Source organism: Bos indicus, chromosome 6 (assembly GCF_029378745.1).
Source record: "Bos indicus isolate NIAB-ARS_2022 breed Sahiwal x Tharparkar chromosome 6, NIAB-ARS_B.indTharparkar_mat_pri_1.0, whole genome shotgun sequence".
Lineage (NCBI taxonomy): Eukaryota > Metazoa > Chordata > Mammalia > Artiodactyla > Bovidae > Bos > Bos indicus.
In genome coordinates this window covers 54,718,947-54,738,405 of record NC_091765.1, presented here as the reverse complement: position 1 = coordinate 54,738,405, position 19,459 = coordinate 54,718,947, and positions in this window count along the sequence as shown.

Here is a 19,459-nt window from a genome sequence, read left to right as displayed (position 1 = left end):
GTAACTACTTGAAAAAAGTAGTGAACCCATAAGTCAACTCTTCAACAAATCACTTTTCTAATTATTAAGACTATAAAAGTATAAATTTTCTATCATGCTTTCTTTATAGCTTATTTATTTGTATTATAAATTAGTCTTCTTTACAGTGTCAGTCATCAGTAAGTACTAGTGTCATATTACAAGTTTATTAATGTAAATCTTTTTATCATAAAGTTTACTTTATCATGATAAAAATACTTTATTATGATAACTTTTATAATGGCAGGATAGTTATTGTTTGATTTAAATGAAATTGTAATAGCCTCACTAGAGGTTATTGCCTTAACTAGCTTCTTTGTCATTTTGCAACTAATATGTTGCTATTGAAAGCATAATGATTGAGCATGAACTCTAAAACAGACAGCCAGAATTCTAACCCTATCCCTGCTAGCAGTTGTAACCTCAAGAAGTTTATTTAACCTCATGTTTCTGATCTGTCAAATGGAGGCAATAATAGTTTAAACCTCACAATGCTATGGTGAGGATGAAAGAAGATAATGCCACAAACACATGGAACGGTGCTTGTTAAATAGTTATTCATATTAAACATTTAATAACTATTAGCAACCAGTACTCTAGTTTTATTGTTGCTTTTATTATCATCATGTTATTATTAGACACATAAGAATATTCCAGAAAGATTTATTTTTTCTAATTAAGATATGTAGACCAGTTGGTCTCCAAGCTTATCAGTTCAATTCAGGTCAGTTGCTCAGTCGTGTCCGACTTTTTGCGACCCCATGAATCGCAGCACACCAGGCCTCCCTGTCCATCATCAACTCCCAGAGTGCACTGAGACTCATGTCCATCAAGTCGGTGATGCCATCCAGCCATCTCATCCTCTGTCGTTCCCTTCTCCTCCTGCTCCCAATCCCTCCCAGCATCAGAGTCTTTTCCAATGAGTCAACTCTTCGCATGAGGTGGCCAAAGTACTGGAGTTTCAGCTTCAGCATCATTCCCTCCAAAGAAATCCCAGGGCTGATCTCCTCTAGGATGGACTGGTTGGATGTCCTTGCAGTCCAAGGGACTCTCAAGAGTCTTCTCCAACACCACATTTCAAAAGCATCAATTCTTCAGCGCTCAGCCTTCTTCACAGTCCAACTCTCACATCCATACATGACCACAGGATAAACCATAGCCTTGATAGACGAACCTTTGCTGGCAAAGTAATGTCTCTGCTTTTGAATATGCTATCTAGGTTGGTCATAACTTTCCTTCCAAGGAATAAGCGTCTTTTAATTTCATGGCTGCAGTCATCATCTGCAGTGATTTTGGAGCCCAAAAAAATAAAGTCTGACACTGTTTCCCATCTATTTCCCATAAAGTGATGGGACTGGATGCCATGATCTTTGTTTTCTGAATGTTGAGCCTTAAGCCAACTTTTTCATTCTCCACTTTCACTTTCATCAAGAGGCTTTTTGGTTCCTCTTCACTTTCTGCCATAAGGGTGGTGTCATCTGCATATCTGAGGTTATTGATATTTCTCCTGGCAATCTTGATTCCAGCTTGTGTTTCTTCCAGTCCGATGTACTCTGCATATAAGTTAAATAAACAGGGTGACAATGTACAGCCTTGACGTACTCCTTTTCCTATTTGGAACCAGTCTGTTTTTCCATGGCCAGTTCTAACTGTTGCTTCCTGACCTGCATACAAATTTCTCAAGAGGCAGATCAGGTGGTCTGGTATTCCCATCTCTTTCAGAATTTTCCACAGTTTATTGTGATCCACACAGTCAAAGGCTTTGGCATAGTCAATAAAGCAGAAATAGATGTTTTCCTGGAACTCTCTTGCTTTTTCCATGATCCAGCGGATGTTGGCAATTTGATCTCTGGTTCCTCTGCCTTTTCTAAAACCAGCTTGAACATCAGGAAGTTCACGGTTCACATATTGCTGAAGCCCAGCTTGGAGAATTTTGAGCATTACTTTACTAGCGTGTGAGATGAGTGCAATTGTGTGGTGGTTTGAGCATTCTTTGGCATTGCTTTTCTTTGGGATTGGAATGAAAACTGACCTTTTCCAGAGCTGGATCATAAAGAAGGCTAAGCACTGAAGAGTTGATGCTTTTTAATTCTGGTGCTAGAGAAGACTCTTGAGAATCCCGTGTACAGCAAAGAAATCAAACCAGTCAATCCTAAAGGAAATCAATCCTGCATATTTACTAAACAGATTTATTATGAAGCTCCAATATTTTGGCCATCTGATGCAAAGAACTGACTCATTGCAAAAGACTCTGATGCTTGGAAAGTCTAAAGAAGGAGAAGGGGATAGCAGAGGTTGAGATGGTTCGATGGCATCACTGACTCAATGGACATGAGTTTAAGCAAACTCTGGGAGATGGTGAAGGACAGAGAAGCCTAGCTTTCTACAGACCAGTTGCAAACTGTCAGACATGACTTAGCAACTCAACAAAACCAAAATTGTACCTAGATGTTCATGACAGCATGATTCCTATAACCAAAAAGTGTAAACAAATGTCCATCATATGATGAGTGGATAAATTAAATGTGGTATATCCATACAATGGAATAGTATTTATTTCAAAATGAATAAATTAATGATAAATGCTACAGCATGGATGAACCTTGAAAACATTATGCTAAGTAAACTAACTAGTCATATATTACATGATTCTATTTATACAAAATGCTCTGAAAAGACATCTCTCGAAATAGAAGGTGGCATTGTGGTTGACTGTGATTAGCAGTATGTTAGCAGTGACTATTAACAGGAAGGGGATTTCTTACTGAGGTGATGAAAATGTTCTAAAATTGACTGTGGTGATGGTGCACATAGCTCTGAATATACTAAAACCTACTGAACTGTACACTTTAAACGGGTGAATTATGGCATATGAATTATATCTCAAAGGCTATTTAAACATTAGAGGACACAGCCATAAAATTATACTAGAAGGATCAATAAAATCTCATAGTTCCAAGTAAGAGATAATTTTTGCACTCAGTTTTATAACAAGACTGACTCAACATCAGTAGCAGCATTCATGCTGACAACTCTTCTATATCTCTCTATTTTTGGATTTTCAGAGTTAATAGATTAACATTAAAAGAAATATGATAAGCATCACTTCATGGGAAATAGATGGGGAAACAGTGGAAACAGTGTCACACTTTACTTTTTTGGGCTCCAAAATCACTGCAGATGGTGACTGCAGCCATAAAATTAAAAGATGCTTATTCCTTGGAAGGAAAGTTATGACCAAACTAGATAGCATATTCAAAAGCAGAGACATTACTTTGCCAACAAATGTCCGTCTAGTCAAGGCTATGGTTTTTCCAGTAGTCATGTATGGATGTGAGTTGGACTGTGAAGAAAGCTAAGCACTGAAGAACTGATGCTTTTGAACTGTGGTGTTGGAGAAGACTCTTGAGAGTCCCTTGGACTGCATGGACATCCAACCAGTCCATCCTAGAGGAGATCAGCCCTGGGATTTCTTTGGAGGGAATGATGCTGAAGCTGAAACTCCAGTACTTTGGCCACCTCATGCGAAGAGTTGACTCATTGGAAAAGACTCTGATGCTGGGAGGGATTGGGGGCAGGAGGAGAAGGGGACGACAGAGGATGAGATGGCTGGATGGCATCACCGACTTGATGGACATGAGTCTCAGTGCACTCCGGGAGTTGGTGATGGACAGGGAGGCCTGGCGTACTGCGATTCATGGGGTCACAAAGAGTCGGACACGACTTAGCGACTGATCTGATCTGATCTTATATCCATACATGACTACCGAAAACACCATAACTTTGACTCTTATGAATATTTGTCAGCAAAGTGGTGTCTCTAGTTTTTAGTACACTATCTTGGTTTGTCATAGCTTTTCTTACAAGGAAAGAAAAGCTTTTAATTTCATAGCTACAGTCACCATCCACAATGATTTTGGAGCCCAAGAAAACAAAATCTTTCACTGTTTCCACTTTTTCCCCATCTATTTGCCATGCAGTAATGGGACTGGATGCCATGATCTTTATTTTTTGAATGTTGAGTTTTAACCCAGCTTTTTTACTCTCCTCTTTCACCCTCATTAAGAAGCTCTTTAGCTCCTCTTTGCTTTCTGCCATTAGAGTGGTATCATCTGCATATCTGAATTTGTTGATATTTCTCCCAGTAATCTTGATAGAAGTTTGTGATTCATCCAGCCTTTCATGTTGCATGATGGACTCTGCATAGAAGTTAAGTAAGCAGAGTGACAAAATACAGCTGCGACATACTCCTTTCCCAATTTTGAACCAGTTCATTGTTCCATGTCCAGTTTTAACTATTGCTTCTTGACCTGCATACAGGCTTCTTAGAAGACAGGTAAGGTGGTCTGGTACTTTTATCTCTTTGAGAATTTTCCAAAGTTTTTTGTTATAAACACAGTCAAAGGCTTTAGTGTACTCAATGATGCAGAAGTATGTGTTTTTCTGGAATTCTCTTGCTTTTTCTATGATCCAAAGGATGTTAGCAATTTGATAACTGGTACCTCTGCCTTTTCTAAATCCAGCTTGTATATCTGGAAGTTCTCAGTTTATCTGCTGCTGAAGCCTGGCTTAAAGGATTTTGAGCATAATCTACTAGTGTGCGAAATGAGCACAATTGTTTGGTAGTTTGAACATTTGGGGCATTGCTTTTCTTTGGAGTTGAAATGAAAACAGACTTTTTCCAGTCCTGTGGCCACTGCTGAGTTTTCCAAATTTGCTGGCTTATTGAGTGCAACCCTTTAACTGCATAATTATTTAGAATTTTAAATAACTAAACCAAAATTCTAACACCTCCACTAGCTTTGTTCATAGTAATGCTTCCTAAGGCCCACATGACTTCATACTCCAAGATGTCTGGCTCTAGATGAGTGACCATAACATTGTGGTTTTCTGGGTCATTAAGACCTATTTTGTATAATTCTTGCCACCTCTTAGTCTCTTCTGCTTCTGTTAGGTCCTTACCGTTTCTGTACTTTATCATGCCTATCCTCATATGAAAAGTTAACTTGATAATTCCCAATTTTCTTGAAAAGATCTCTACTCTCTCCCATTCTATTGTTTTCCTCTATTTCTTTGCATTGTTCCCTTAAGAAGACTTTTTTATCTCTCTATTGCTGTTCTCTGAAACTGAGCATTCAGTTGGGTATATCTTTCCCTTCCTCCATTGCTTTTTGCTTACAAATTGTTTTAATTCATTTTATTTTTCCCTGCAGAAATTTTTATATTTTCTAAATTGCTAACAATACTATTGAAAGAATTATTTATCAAAGGAACTGTAGAAATTTTCTGTATTGTTACATATTTATTTTACCTGTAACTGAATATAGGTTATATTTTCAGATGTAAAAATCTTTAATACTCTTTTTAGGCAGAGTTCAAAAGCACTGCCTTTGAACTTTTGAGTCATGTTGTTGGGTGAGACACTTGAGAGTCCCTTGGACTGCAAGGAGATTAAGCCAGTCAGTCCTAAAGGAAATCAGTCCTGAATATTCATTGGAAGGACTGATGCTTAAGCTGAAACTCCAATACTTTGGCCACCCGATGCAAAGAGCTGACTCATTAGAAAATAACCTGATGCTCCTAAAGACTGAAGGCAGAAGAAGGGGATGGCAGAAGATGAGATGGTTGGATGCATCACTGACTCAATGGACATGAGTTTGAGAAAGCTCCAGGAGATGCTGAAGGACAGGGAAGACTGGCGTGCTTCAGACCATGGGGTCACAAAAAGTTGGACATGACTGAGTGACTAAACAACAACATTCACAATTAGTTAGCACATTATGGTTTTGAAAATGGTGAATAAATACTCCTGATTATTACAATTGAAAAGAAGCATGGTTTTTAGGATATGAGCCTTAGAGTATACAGAGTTATCATTCACCTTTCTAAGCATTGTGTAAAACTGCCTTGGGCTTCCCAGGTGGTGCTAGTGGTAAAAACATCCCTGCGAATGCAGGAGACCTAAAAGCCACAGTCTCAACCCCTGGATTGGCATGATCCTCTAGAAGATGGCAATGCCTCCCATCCAGTATTCTTGCCTGGAGAATCCCATAGACAGAGGAGCGTGGCTAACTACAGTCCATCTAGTCACAAAGTCAGACATGACTGAAGCAACTTGGCATGCATACACACATGCCACTGCTTTAATTGGTAGATTACCACCAATTCATAATTTATTTTATAGCTGAATAAGAATGAAGCAAACCTCATTTTCCAGGTAAAACCAGATTAGTATTACTACAATTATGGTCTTAACACTGGCTGGTCAAAGGATGAATCATGTGTTCTAACAATAATAAAATCAGTTTTGAGCACATGCCTTAATAACATTCACATTTCATATGTTTTGTCAAATGATGTGATTTTAATAATGCAATTCTGGAGTCTACCATTACAAAGGATTGCTCAATTAAGAATTTTTGTCATATGGGTGATATAATTTTAGTTCCAGTTGACAGGACCAAAGGCCTATTTTTAGAGAGGTGGCCTTATTCCTCCACAGTGTGTAGAGGATTGAGAGTCAGAATGAAGAATGCCTGATATCACCCATAAAACAGCCTTATAATGTTCATGAGGCAGTGAGTTAAATGGTAGTGTAAGCTTTGAGGGAAGTGTTGTAGCCATTAATCTTAAAGTGTGTTCTGCTTGTAATAAATATTGAGTGCATCATAGTTTGGCCTTTCCACTCATAATTTTTGAAAATATAATCCCTTTAGTATTTATGTTGTTTTCTGTTTTAAGGAATGTATTCATGGAAGAACATTATTTTCCAATAATTTTTATAGACAAAATTCTTAAATAATTCCAGAATAATTCAACCAGTAATCACAGTATCTAGTGTAATCTCTGAAGCACTTCATTTTCCTCTAGAAAATGTTAAAAAAAGTAGTACCCTTTTCCTTCAGTGCTTGTGTAATATAGATGTAGATGTTTGTTGTCCAGTCACAAAACTGTGTCTGACTCTGCATCACCATGACCTGAAACACTCCAGGCTCACCTGTCCTCCACTATCTCCGGAAATTTGCTCAAAATCATGTATATTGAGTTCAGTTCAGTTCAGTCACTCGTCGTATCAACTCTTTATGATCCCATGAACCACAGCATGCCAGGCCTCCCTGTCCATCACCAACTCCTGTAGTTTACCCAAACTCATGTCCATTGAGTCGGTGATGCCTTCCAACCATCTTATCCTCTGTCATCCACTTCTTCTCCTGCTGTCAATCTTTCCCAGCATCATGGTCTTTTCAAATGAGACACCTTTTCGCATCAGGTGGCCAAAGTCTTGGAGTTTCAGCTTCAACATCAGTCCTTCCAATGAACACCCAGATCTGATCTCCTTTAGGATGAAGGAGAAGGACTCCTTGAAGTCCAAGGCACTCTCAAGAGTCTTCTCCAACACCACAGTTCAAAAGCATCAATTCTTCGGCACTCAGCTTTCTTTACAGTCCAACTCTCACATCTATACAGGACTACTGGAAAAACCATAGCCTTGACTAGATGGACCTTTGTTGACAAAGTAATGTCTCTGCTTTTTAATATGCTGTCGAGGCTGGTCAAAACTTTCCATCCTAGGAGTAAGCATCTTTTAATTTCATGGCTGCAATCACCATCTGCAGTGATTTTGGAACCCCAAAAAATAAAGTTAGACACTGTTTCCACTGTTTCCCCATCTATTTGCCATGAAATGAAGGGACCAGATGTCACAATCTTAGTTTTCTGAATGTTGAGCTTTAAGCCAACTTTTTCACACTCCTCATTCACTTTCATCAAGAGGCTATTTAGTTCTTCTTCACTTTCTGCCATAACGTTGGTGTCATTTGTATATCTGAGGTTACTGATGTTTCTCCCAGCAATCTTTATTCCAGCTTGTGCTTCTTCCAGCTCAGAGTTTCTCATAATGTACTCTGCATATAAGTTAAATAAGCAGGGTGACAATATACAGCCTTGACATACTCCTTTTCCTATTTGCAACCAGTCTGTTGTTCCATATCCAGGTCTAACTGTTGTTTCCTGACCTGCATACAGGTTTATCAAGAGGCAGATCAGGTGGCCTGATGTTCCCATCTCTTTCAGAATTTTCCACAGTTTATTGTGATCCACACAGTCAAAAGCTTTGGCATAGTCAATAAAGCAGAAGAAGATGTTTTTCTGGAACTCTCTTGCTTTTTCCATGATCCAGCAAATGTTGGCAATTTGATCTCTGGTTCCTCTGCCTTTTCTAAAACAAGCTTGAACATCTGGATGTTCACGGTTTATGTATTGCTGAAGTCTGACTTGAATAATTTTGAGCATTACTTTACTAGCCTGTGAGATGAGTGCAATTGTGCAGTACTTTGAGCTTTTGTTGGCATTGCCTTTTTTTGGGATTGGAATGAAAACTGAACTTTTCCAGTCCTATGGCCACTACTAAGTTTTCCAAATTTGCGGGCATATTGAGTGTAGCACTTTCAATGCATCGTCTTTTAGGATTTGAAATAGCTCAACTGGAATTCCATCACCTCCACTAGCTTTATTCATAGTGATGCTTCTTCAGGCCCACTTGACTTCACATTCCAGGATGTCTAGCTCTAGGTGAGTGATCGCACCATTGTGATTATCTGGTTCGTGGAGATCTTTTTTGTACAGTTTTCTGTGTATTTGCCACCTTTTCTTAATATTGTTTGCTTCTGTTAGGTCATACAATTTCTGTCCTTTATTGAGCCCATATTTGCATAAAATGTTTCCTTGGTATCTTTAATTTTCTTGAAGAGATCTCTTGTCTTTCACATTCTATTGTTTTCCTCTATTTCTTTGCACTAATCACAGAAGAAGGCTTTCTTATCTCTCCTTTCTATTCTTTGGAAATCTTCATTGAAATGGATATATCTTGCCTTTTCTCCTTTGCTTTTTGCTTCTCTTCTTTTGACAGCTATTTGTAAGGCCTCCTCAAACAGCCATTTTGCTTTTCTTTTTCTTGGGGATGGTCTTGATCCCTGTTTCCTGTAGAATGTCACGAACCTCCATCCGTAGTTCATCAGGCACTCTGTCTATCAGATCTAGTCCCTGAAATCTATTTCTCACTTTCTCTGTATAATCATAAGGGATTTGATTTAGCTCATATCTGAATGGTCTAATGGTTTTCCCCACTTTCTTCAATTTAAGTCTGAATTTGGCAATAAGGAGTTCATGATATGAGCCATAGTCAGCTCCTGGTCTTGTTTTTGCTGACTGTATAGAGCTTCTCCATCTTTGTCTGCAAAAAGTATAATCAATCTGATTTTGGTGTTAATCATCTGGTGATGTCCATGTGTAGAGTCTTCTCTTGTGTTGTTGGAAGAGGGTGTTTGCTATGACCAGTGCATTCTTTTGGCAGAACTCTATTAGCCTTTGCCCTGCTTAATTTTGTACTCCAAGGCCAAATTTGCCTATTACTCCAGGTTTCTTGACTTCCTACTTTTGCATTCCAGTCTCCTGTAATGAAATGACAGAATGTGGTCCACTGGAGAAGGGAATGGCAAACCACTTCAATATTCTTACCTTGAGAATCCCATGAACAGTATGACAATGAAAAAAGATAGAACACTAAAACATGAGCTCCCCAGGTCATTATGTGCCCAATATGCTACTGGAAATCAGTGGAGAAATAACTCCAGAAAGAATGAAGGGATGGAGCCAAAGCAAAAGCAACACCCAGTTGTGGATATGACTGGTGATAGAAACAAGGTCTGTAGTTGTACAGAGCAATATTGCATATGAACCTGGAAAATTTGGTCCATGAATCAAGGCAAATTGGAAGTGCGCAAAGAGGATATTGCAAGAGTGAACGTCAACATTCTATGAATCAGTGAACTAAAATGGACTTGAATTGGTGAATTTAACTCAGATGATCATTGTATCTATTACTGTGGGCAGGAATCCCTTAGAAGAAATGGAGTAGCCATCATGGTCAACAAAAGAGTCCAAATGCAGTACTTAGATGCAATCTCAGAAATGATAGAATGTTCTCTGTTCATTTTCAAGGCAAACCAGTCAATATCACGGTAATCCAAGTCCATGCCCTGACCAGTAATGCTGAAGAAGCTGAAGTTGAACGGTTCTATGAAGACCTATAAGACATTTTAGAACTAAGACCCAGAAAAGTTGTCCATTGAGTAGGTAATGATAAACAGATTTCTAGACCATTTTTTCCAAGATTACCTTGCCATACTGATTAATAACTATAGCCCCATTTATAAGGCCAGAGTGCCAAAATTAAATGATACACTAGTGACTGAAATTAATTACTGTGTTTACTGAAGGGGGGAATTTGGAAGAGTAAAAAAAAAAAAAAAAAGAAATGAGATAGAAACAATAAGTACAGACTTATTTAAGGTGGCATGTCTTGTCCCTGTTTAATATGAAACAAATATAATTATAAGGAAATTATTAAATTTATAAAAGAAGTAATTGGTTAATCCATATTCTGCAAAAAAATTTACAAGCATAATACTACAGAGGATGAATATATTATATTCTAACTACATATCAAGTGGACTTCTTAGTCCATTTGGCTGCTATAATAAAACACCATAAACTAGGTAGTCTGTAAAGAAGAAAAATTTACTTCTCACAGTTCTGGAGGCTAAGAATTCTATTAGTAAGGCCATTACATGGTGGAAGGAGTAAGGGAGCTCTGTGAACCTTCTTTCATAAGGGCAGTAAGCCCATTCATGACTGCTCTACCCTCCTGACCTAATCATCTCCCAAAGACCACTTCTCCAAATACCATCACTTTGGGAATTGGATTTTAACATATGAATTTGGATTGATACATACATTCAGCTATATATATAACAATCTGAAATTAGTTTGTAGTGTGTCCTCACCAGTAACTCATAGTTGGCCTGAGCAATATGAATTCCTGTCTGTGTTCCCAGTTTGTTATTGTCACACTTGTCCTTCTCTATGCTGGACTGTCTTGATTTTTGATTTAGGATTCTTAGCAATTTAATTTTCAACTTTAGTCTTCTTTTAAATATACCAAATTGCTCTGGCATTTAGATTTGGTTAAAAGAGTTAAGTGATCATGGAGCAATTTTATTTTTAAATTTAATATTTATAAGACATCAGAAATTGCATCTACTGCTAGTTACATCTGTGACAACCAGTTTTGATGTCAGACTAAACATTGTGAGGGGATATGTATACCCAAACACACAGATATTCAGAAATGTGTGTATTCAAAAATACATAATCAAATTTATTTTTTTCAAAATTCTTCACGGATATTGAAGCACAAGAATTCTAAACGCATCGGTTTAAAGGTTATTAAACACTTTTACGTTCCTTAATCAGAGGTTCTTAAGTGCAAGTAGAAGTGTGATCTATGTACCTTAAGAATTTAAATGCAAAATTTAAGGTTAGTGTTTTTGTCTTTTGGTTTTTGATTTTTTATTAATTTTTTAATCAGTAATTTATCCTAAGATTCTCATGTCAGCAAGCCAAAAGTTGTATAAAATTATATCATTTCACACATATAAGTTCTGAATTGGATCAGATTTCTGTTTTTACAAAATAATTATATTATAAAAGTTAAATTTAACACTCAAGTTTTTTGAGATTTGTCTTTATGAAAACTGTGAACACATGGGAAATGAGCACATAAGAAATGTCTTTGCTTTGAAAGCATTATTGGCAACGCAGTCACCTTCATTTAAGTGTTTTGATGTCCCATTAAAATTTAATTCATATATCATTTACAGAAACTGTTTATGAAGAAAAATTTATATCTCCTCAGCTATCTGGTTAGATTATTTTATTGTTTTATCTTTTTGTGTTAAGAGCACTTAACTTTACCTATACTCTCTGAAAATGTTAAGTGTTTAATACACTATTATTGGCTATAACTATATTGCTGTACATCAGATTTCCAGAGTTTATTCATCCTGCTTAACTGAAACTTTATGGCCCTTGATTAGTACCTCCAGAACTCCCCCTCACCCTAGCCCCTAGCAACTGCTATTCCATTCTTTGGTTCCATGAATTTGGCTGTTTTAGATATTTCATATAATTGGAATCATGCAATATTTGTCGACCAATACCTGACTTATTTTACTTAACATAATATTTTCAGGGTTTGTCCATGTTTTCTCACAGTTCAAAATTTCCTTATTTTTTTTTAAAAGTTGAATAGTATTCCATTGTATGTGCATACCACATTTTCTTATTCATTCATATGTTGATGAACATTCCAGTTGTATCCATATCCCATCTGTTGTGAATAGTGCTGCAATGAACATAGGAGTGTTAATTCACATTTCCTAGATGTCCTGATTTCAACTATTTTGCATAAATACCCAGAAGTGGGATTGCTGGATCATATAGTAGTTCTATTTTTAATTTTTTGAAAAATCTCCATACCATATTCTATATAAGCTATATTATTGGCATTCTCAAGACCAGTTTTGAAAATGGTCCAATTTTCTCCACTTCTTATTACATGTTACTTTTTTGGTGATGATGAAGGGGAATAATAGTTATTGTGAAGGTGTGAAGTAACATCTCATTGTAGTTTTTTCATTTCCATAATGATTGGACATTGAATTAACATGGAAATGGCTTTGAACTTTCTTTTTCATGCACTTGTTGGATATTTGTATGTCTTCTTTGGAAAAACATCTATTCAAATCAACAGCCTATTTTTGAATCCAGTTATTACTTTGGCTTTTTTATTGTTGTTTTTAAGGTATTGATTTGTAGGAGTCTCTTACATATTTTGGGATTTACAAAATCCCAAATTTAGCCACCTTATGATTTGATAGGGGAGTTTAGTCCATTTGTATTTGTTTCTTGCAAAGCTTAAACTATTTATTTCATTTTTTACAATAGATCCTTGCTGGTTACCTACTTTAAATATAGCACTGTGTACATGTCAATCCCCAAATCCAAGTCTGTCTCTCCCCTGTCACCCTTCCCCCCAGTAAACATATGTTCATTCTCTAAGTCTATGAGTCTGTTTCTGTTAGTCCATTTACATTTAAAGTAATTATTGATCATGAAGAACTTATTATTGCCATTTTGTTAGTTGTTTTCTTTTAGTAATATAGTTCCTTTGTCTTTCTTTTCATCTCTTGTCTTCCTTTGTGTTTTGTTGATTTTTTTTGTATCGATGTCCTTTGATTCATTTTTATTTAAATCAGTTTTTAGTTATATATTTCTAGCAGCTTACATGAAATATGTCACAGTCTCTTGAGTGACAGTCATTAATAAAATGGGCAAGTTTATATATGTGATAAAGAGGATGAAGAAGATATAAACTAACACCTCATTTGAGTTGAGCTGGGGTGGGAGCTGGACTGCATGAGAGTAACAGCATATGCAGAGGCTCTGAAACAAGCAGTAACTTGCAGTGTCTGAGGAACTGAAGATACTTCAGTGTATCTGGAAATTATAGGAACAATTCTGAAAAATGACTCTGTAGAGTTAGGCAGTGGGTGTGTCATGTAGGACCATATAGGACTTTGAACTGTTTTTTCAGAACCATGGAAAGCTACTGACAGGAATTAAGCACATGGGGAGGTCAATGACTTGATCAGATTTACATTTCTCAGATACTAGTTTAGAGGTGGATTCAGGGATATCAGTCCATTGGCTTAATAGCTTTCTAGGTGAGAGATGACATTAGTTTGGTGCATGTTGGTGGGTGAAAAAAAATGCTAGAAACAAGAAATCTTTCTTGATTTTTATGACGAGCAGTTGAATGAACTGTGAAAAGTAGTTCTGTATCCCTGGCTTCTCAAAATATATTCTACATTCTAAAAGATGTGAGGAGCATTCTTCTAATCAGGGAATGAAATATCAACCTCCTGATTTGTTAAGAAATAGCAACTTCCCAGACATGTTTACTTATTTATTTTTAAGCACATATTTCTTGACATTTATTCTGAATTTCCCATAATCAGTGTTGAGTTTAAGAGCAGTGTGGAGTCTGTGTATATGTGTGTGAGTACTCAGTCGAGTCCATCTCTGGTACTCCATGAGTGGGTTGCCATTTCCTACTCCAGAGAATCTTCCCAAACCAAGGATCAAACCTACATCTCTTGCATCTCCTGCATTGGCAGGTGGATTCTTTACCAGTGCACCACCTGGGAAATTCCTAGTCCTAGTGAAGAGTCTGGCTTGTGGTTGAAAGCCTATTATGAATTTTTCAGGTGCAACTGTAAACAATTGCAAAAGTTTATCTGATAGGCCGCATAAGGAAAGCTGGCCTCCCACCAGACTTGGTGTACAGCCAGTGCATTGCAGTCTCTGAAAAGATCTTCAGTCAATGGCTCAGGCCCTTCCAGAAGGTCATGCTCTCATGCGTTTTTGTGTTCCTAGACTAGACACATTTACATTTATAGATTTCTTTAACAGGGGCCTTTGGTAGAGATCTTTCTCAGCTGTTTCTGCCAAGGCCTCCTTATAAGGAAAGAAGGGGTAAAACGTGAAACACTCCTCGCTCAGACTCAGCACCCTTACCTTTCTGTGCTCATAATCTTTCTCCTCTGTACACCTACCCCTATCCCTGGGTCCAGAAAACTACCAAGTCTTTCTGTTTGGGTTTCCCTGAACAAAATAAAACACACATGAGATGATCCCACCTATGTGCTAATCCATCAGGCCTTTCAATGGGTGTGCTCTTCAGTGGGAGAAATGAAACAGTATGGAGCTGGTGCCTTTTCCGGTTTTAACTTCTTACTTTACTTTTGCTGTGATTGGAGGCTTCAGTGTGACTTCCATTTTCACTCATGATTGTTTTAATTGACTTCTCTGGTAGCTCAGCTCTCTCTCCAGCTCAGCTGAGCTTCTAATATCTGTACCTTTTTGGTGATAGTTTATATGTTATGACCAGATTAAGTTAAATATGAATCTGAATTTAATAATGATATTTGTATTTCCAGAGTATATGGAGCCACAAAAGGAAGAAGAAAGTGCCTCAATATACAATGTATATTCAATTTTCAAAGCAGCTGTTGCTTTTTGGAAGACAACTGTATTTTGGGGGCAACATGTATCATTCTGTATGATAAATGCAAGTTATATACATATATATATGAAAGTGAAAGCTGCTCAGTCATGTCCAACTTTTTGTGACCCCATGAAGTAGAGTCCATGGAATTCTCAAGGCCAGAATACTGGAGTAGGTAGCCTTTCCCTTCTCCAGGGAATCTTCCCAACCCAGAGATCGAACCCAGGTCTCCCGCATTGCAGGCAGATTCTTTACCAACTGAGCTATACATACATTTAAATGAAACTTTAAAGAAAAGTGTAAATTATTTTTTACAAAATTCCTTGGGACCATTTAATTGCCATGCGGTTAAAGGGTCATATTTTTCCATGACTGCAGTATGTGTATCTGTGTGTGTGTGTATGAAATATATACAAATGTATATGTATTTATGTGTGTATATGTGTATACATACTTACATATAGACATATAATACTGATTTTAATCATCAAAAGGAGGCCTGCTGCTTAAAATGGATGATTGATCCTGGCCCATCATTCACTTTGTCTACATTTGGCTTTTCCTGCCTGGCTTTTTGGGGAATCTAATTTGTGCGCTGCATGGGATTGATTCTATTATAGTATTTTTACTGAGTTTTTCTATTCCAGTGCCATTTTTCTCATAGTTGTTATGATTGCAGTTTTCAGTGATTTTTTCCTTCTTCTTTGTGTTCTGTTTTGTATTTCCCCAAGGCAGTAAGTCATTCTGGAAGTATTGTGTAATTTGTTTTGTTCAGCAGATTTCTTGCCATGCATGTACTGTGTATTTAGCTTCTTTCAACTCTCCTTCCAAATGCTGCTTTCCCCTGACAATCACTTTCACCTTTTTCAGTACACTGCTTGATAGCGAAGGCTGGGATCTTTTTCTTTCTTGTTCATTGCTATGTTCCAAACAGAAGAGTATTTGACATAAAGTACATGTTCAGTAAATATGCATTGAGCCAATGAATCAAAGTGATCCTCCCCTTCCTATTTCCGTTTTCCTTGTTATCTTATTTGTGGTGACTTAACAAGATGCTCACTATCACTTTGCTAAAAACTTTTGAATTTCTCTATTTGTGCTACTGCCTTTTGTAGTTTTCCAAAGGCACTACAGCATTCTGTGCCTTTGTTCTTCAGTCAATGAAGAAAACATCAATTCTGATTTTAATTTTGAATTAAATAAGTTAAAAAGTTAGTAGACTATAGGTTTATTATGTAATGTCATAAATCTTTTTGTAATTTCTAACATGATGCACCATTCCATACTTTTGTTTGTTATCCCGCTCCCAATACGATTATAATGCAGTAATGTTTTGCTTTCATCCATTCTTGTCTCTCTAATAATCTGATTATGACAACAGAATTAAAAATAACAGAAAAAGTTGAGATAGTAGAAACCGAAATTCATTTAAAAAATGCAAACAAAATAAATTTTCCTCTGTAACTTGGGTAAGACATATATATGTATGAATGCATACATGCATATAAACACTATATACATCTAACATAGTTTAGATAATTAGATTATACTTATATAATCTAATATTCTCAGTAAAGAAATGCCTTTTCTTTTAATATCTGTTCTAAATACCAGAAGAGACACAATTATTTTCAGTTCCTTCTTGAGATAACCTGAGATACAGGAACCAGATCTACTCTCCACCTGAATTGCTCTAACATCAGTTTGACTTGGGCTTACTACTCAATTCTGTATTACTGAACCTAGTGAGTAAGCTTCTCTGGTGGCTCAGATGGGAAAGAATCTGCCTGCAATGTGAGAGACTGGAAGAGGGCATGGCAACCCATTCCAGTATTCTTGCCTGGAGAATCTCCATGGACAGAGAAACCTGGCGGGCTACAGTTCATGGGGTTGTAAAGAGTTGGACACGACTGACTGAATAAGCACACACACACAGTGAGTAAGTAGACATAAGGTTTTTTCTTGGGGTTTTTTCCTTCACAATCAATGGTATGTTTACAAGTTAAATACAAAGTGACATTAAGTATCAAGCTGCGCTATAAAAATATGTATTGACTGAAACAAATAGACTGCCAGACATTTTTATAGCAAAGATAAGTTTATTAAGGATCTTCAGAGAATTGCAATTCCAGGTCTGTAAGCATGGTGAGCCACGTACACGTTCTCACATCCAACAGAAAAAGAACATTTTTATAGAGGGAAAAGGAAGTTGGGAGGGCTACATAAAAAAAAGTCTCTGGATTTTCATTGGCTGAGTCCTTGAGTGAAGGCTTTCTGCTTCCTGTTGTGCTGGGTTGTTATTAGAGGGCATGAGAGCTCCCTGTCTCCCAACTCTACTTAGTTGAAGCTTCTGTTAATTCATTTTCTTACATTTCCCTGTTTTGATCCTGATCTTTCTCTGAAAGCATTGCTGATCTGGAGTCACATTTTATACTTTTAGCAGTTTTTTGTTCCTCAATGTCAGTAAAGATATTTTCTGGGTATAGTGTATCATGTCAGAGGGAAAATACACATATTGGAAACCTATTAAGGTCACATTTGAGTAACAAAGAGGACTAGGGGGAACTCTTAGGCATTATTTTTTAATGTAATGTCCATATATTATCAATATCAGAGACACTGGAGATCATCTGAAGTGTTATGTCATCATCAAAGGTTTGGCAAGAAACTTCGAATAGAACTGCCCCAGATATATTGGGAAAGCTATCCCATCAGATGTTGTCTGGTCCAATGCTAGAAAATCTTTACTTTCAGCTCTCCAGATGATGTGCAGGTCCAGTAAAAGTTTGGAGCTTTTTTTAGGTGTATTACAGAACCCAAGAGTCATTTTCTTGGAGTTTGGTTAGTATTATTTCTAGCCACATGGGTTGGTTAGCAATACTTGATAGGGCCCTTTCCAGCAAGGTTGAAGAGAGTTCTTCTGGAAGTATCTTTTCCAATAGACAAACTTTCAGACTGCAAAATGTGACGCTCAACATCTTCATCTCCCAAGGATGCACTATGAAAAGATTGTTCTTTCAGAGCATGGTTATTTTTTAATAGATACAATTAGACCTTTGCAATATTGGAGAATCTCTCCTCTTATCAGTTGTGCGTAGAAAGAAACAGGAACCAAGTGTATTAAACATCCTGTTCCTATCTCAAATGATGAAAGTTAATGAGTTCCAAGACAGATGTGTCTGAGATTTAGAAGGACCAATGCCAATGCTTTTATCCACAGTGTTTGGGGGCTTCTACACATTTTACCAATTGAGTCTTATTAATGCCATTAGTTGGCTTCCTTGGTGACTCAGATGGTAAAGAATCTGCCTGCAATGCAGGAGACCTGGGTTCAATCCCTGTATCAGGAAGATCCCCTGGAGAACAGAATGGCAACCCACTCCAGTATTCTTGCCTAGAAATTTCCTTGGACAGAGGAGCCTGGCAGGCTGCAGTCCATGGAGTTGCAGAGTAGGACATGACTGAGTGACCTTCATTTTCAATTCTTTTTCACTGTCATTAGTTTGCTCAGTTAAACCAGAGGATTGAAAGTGAGCAGCACTGTGAAAGTGCTGTAAAACCATCCATATAGCACAGACTTTTCAAAGCATATGGCTAGTAAAATGGGTTGCTTGATCACTGTAAAGTTCAAGAGAAGTTTTCTAGGTAGGGATAATCTTTTCCAACACAAATTTAGCCACAGAAAAATCAGTAGCCTTTCTGCAAGGGAAGATTTTAGAGAGTGAAAACACAGAGACCATTTTTAAAAGGTATTTATTCCATTAGATAGATGGAGCTGTATGAAAACCTTTGTGGAAATTAAATGATTCATAAGGCAATTTAAAATATCTAGAATCAGTATAAACAGGCTTCCCTGTTTGTATTTGGGCAAGTGGAACAAGTGAATAGGCTCTTTTTGTGGCTTTGTTAATGTTTCCCCACCAACACTGATTCATGAAGGCTCTCATTTTGTTAGCAAACCAATGATTCAATGTATGTGTAGTGGTAAAGAGTGGGACTTTTAGAATTTCTGGTAGGACCAGGTGTTTAGTTAGTCAAAACCAGAGATTTCTCTTTTTATCAAACAATAGCTGTTGAATTTCTCATCTTTTTTTTTTTTTCCCCCCTTTTCTGAGGTTCAATATTTGGACCTCTCTGGGCTGTGTTTTCATTTTCATTGTTTGGAGAAATATCCCTTTGTACCATGAAAGAAATTTGGCTACTATTGGTCCCCTTAAGGGCAGCATTTCTTAACAGCAATATCAACAAGGTGATTTCCCTTAGCTTACAGAGAGTCAAATTTAGAATGCCGTGTAATTGTAATAAGAGCTAAAGTAACAGTTACAAATATTGGGTTCAGTAATTTCTAAACAAAGAGACCATTTTAAATTCTGTTTACACTGGAAATAAGGAAACCACATTGCTTTCACAACATGTCATGTCAAAATCATGAGCTACTCTGAAAGTATATCCATGATCAATGCAAATACTGGG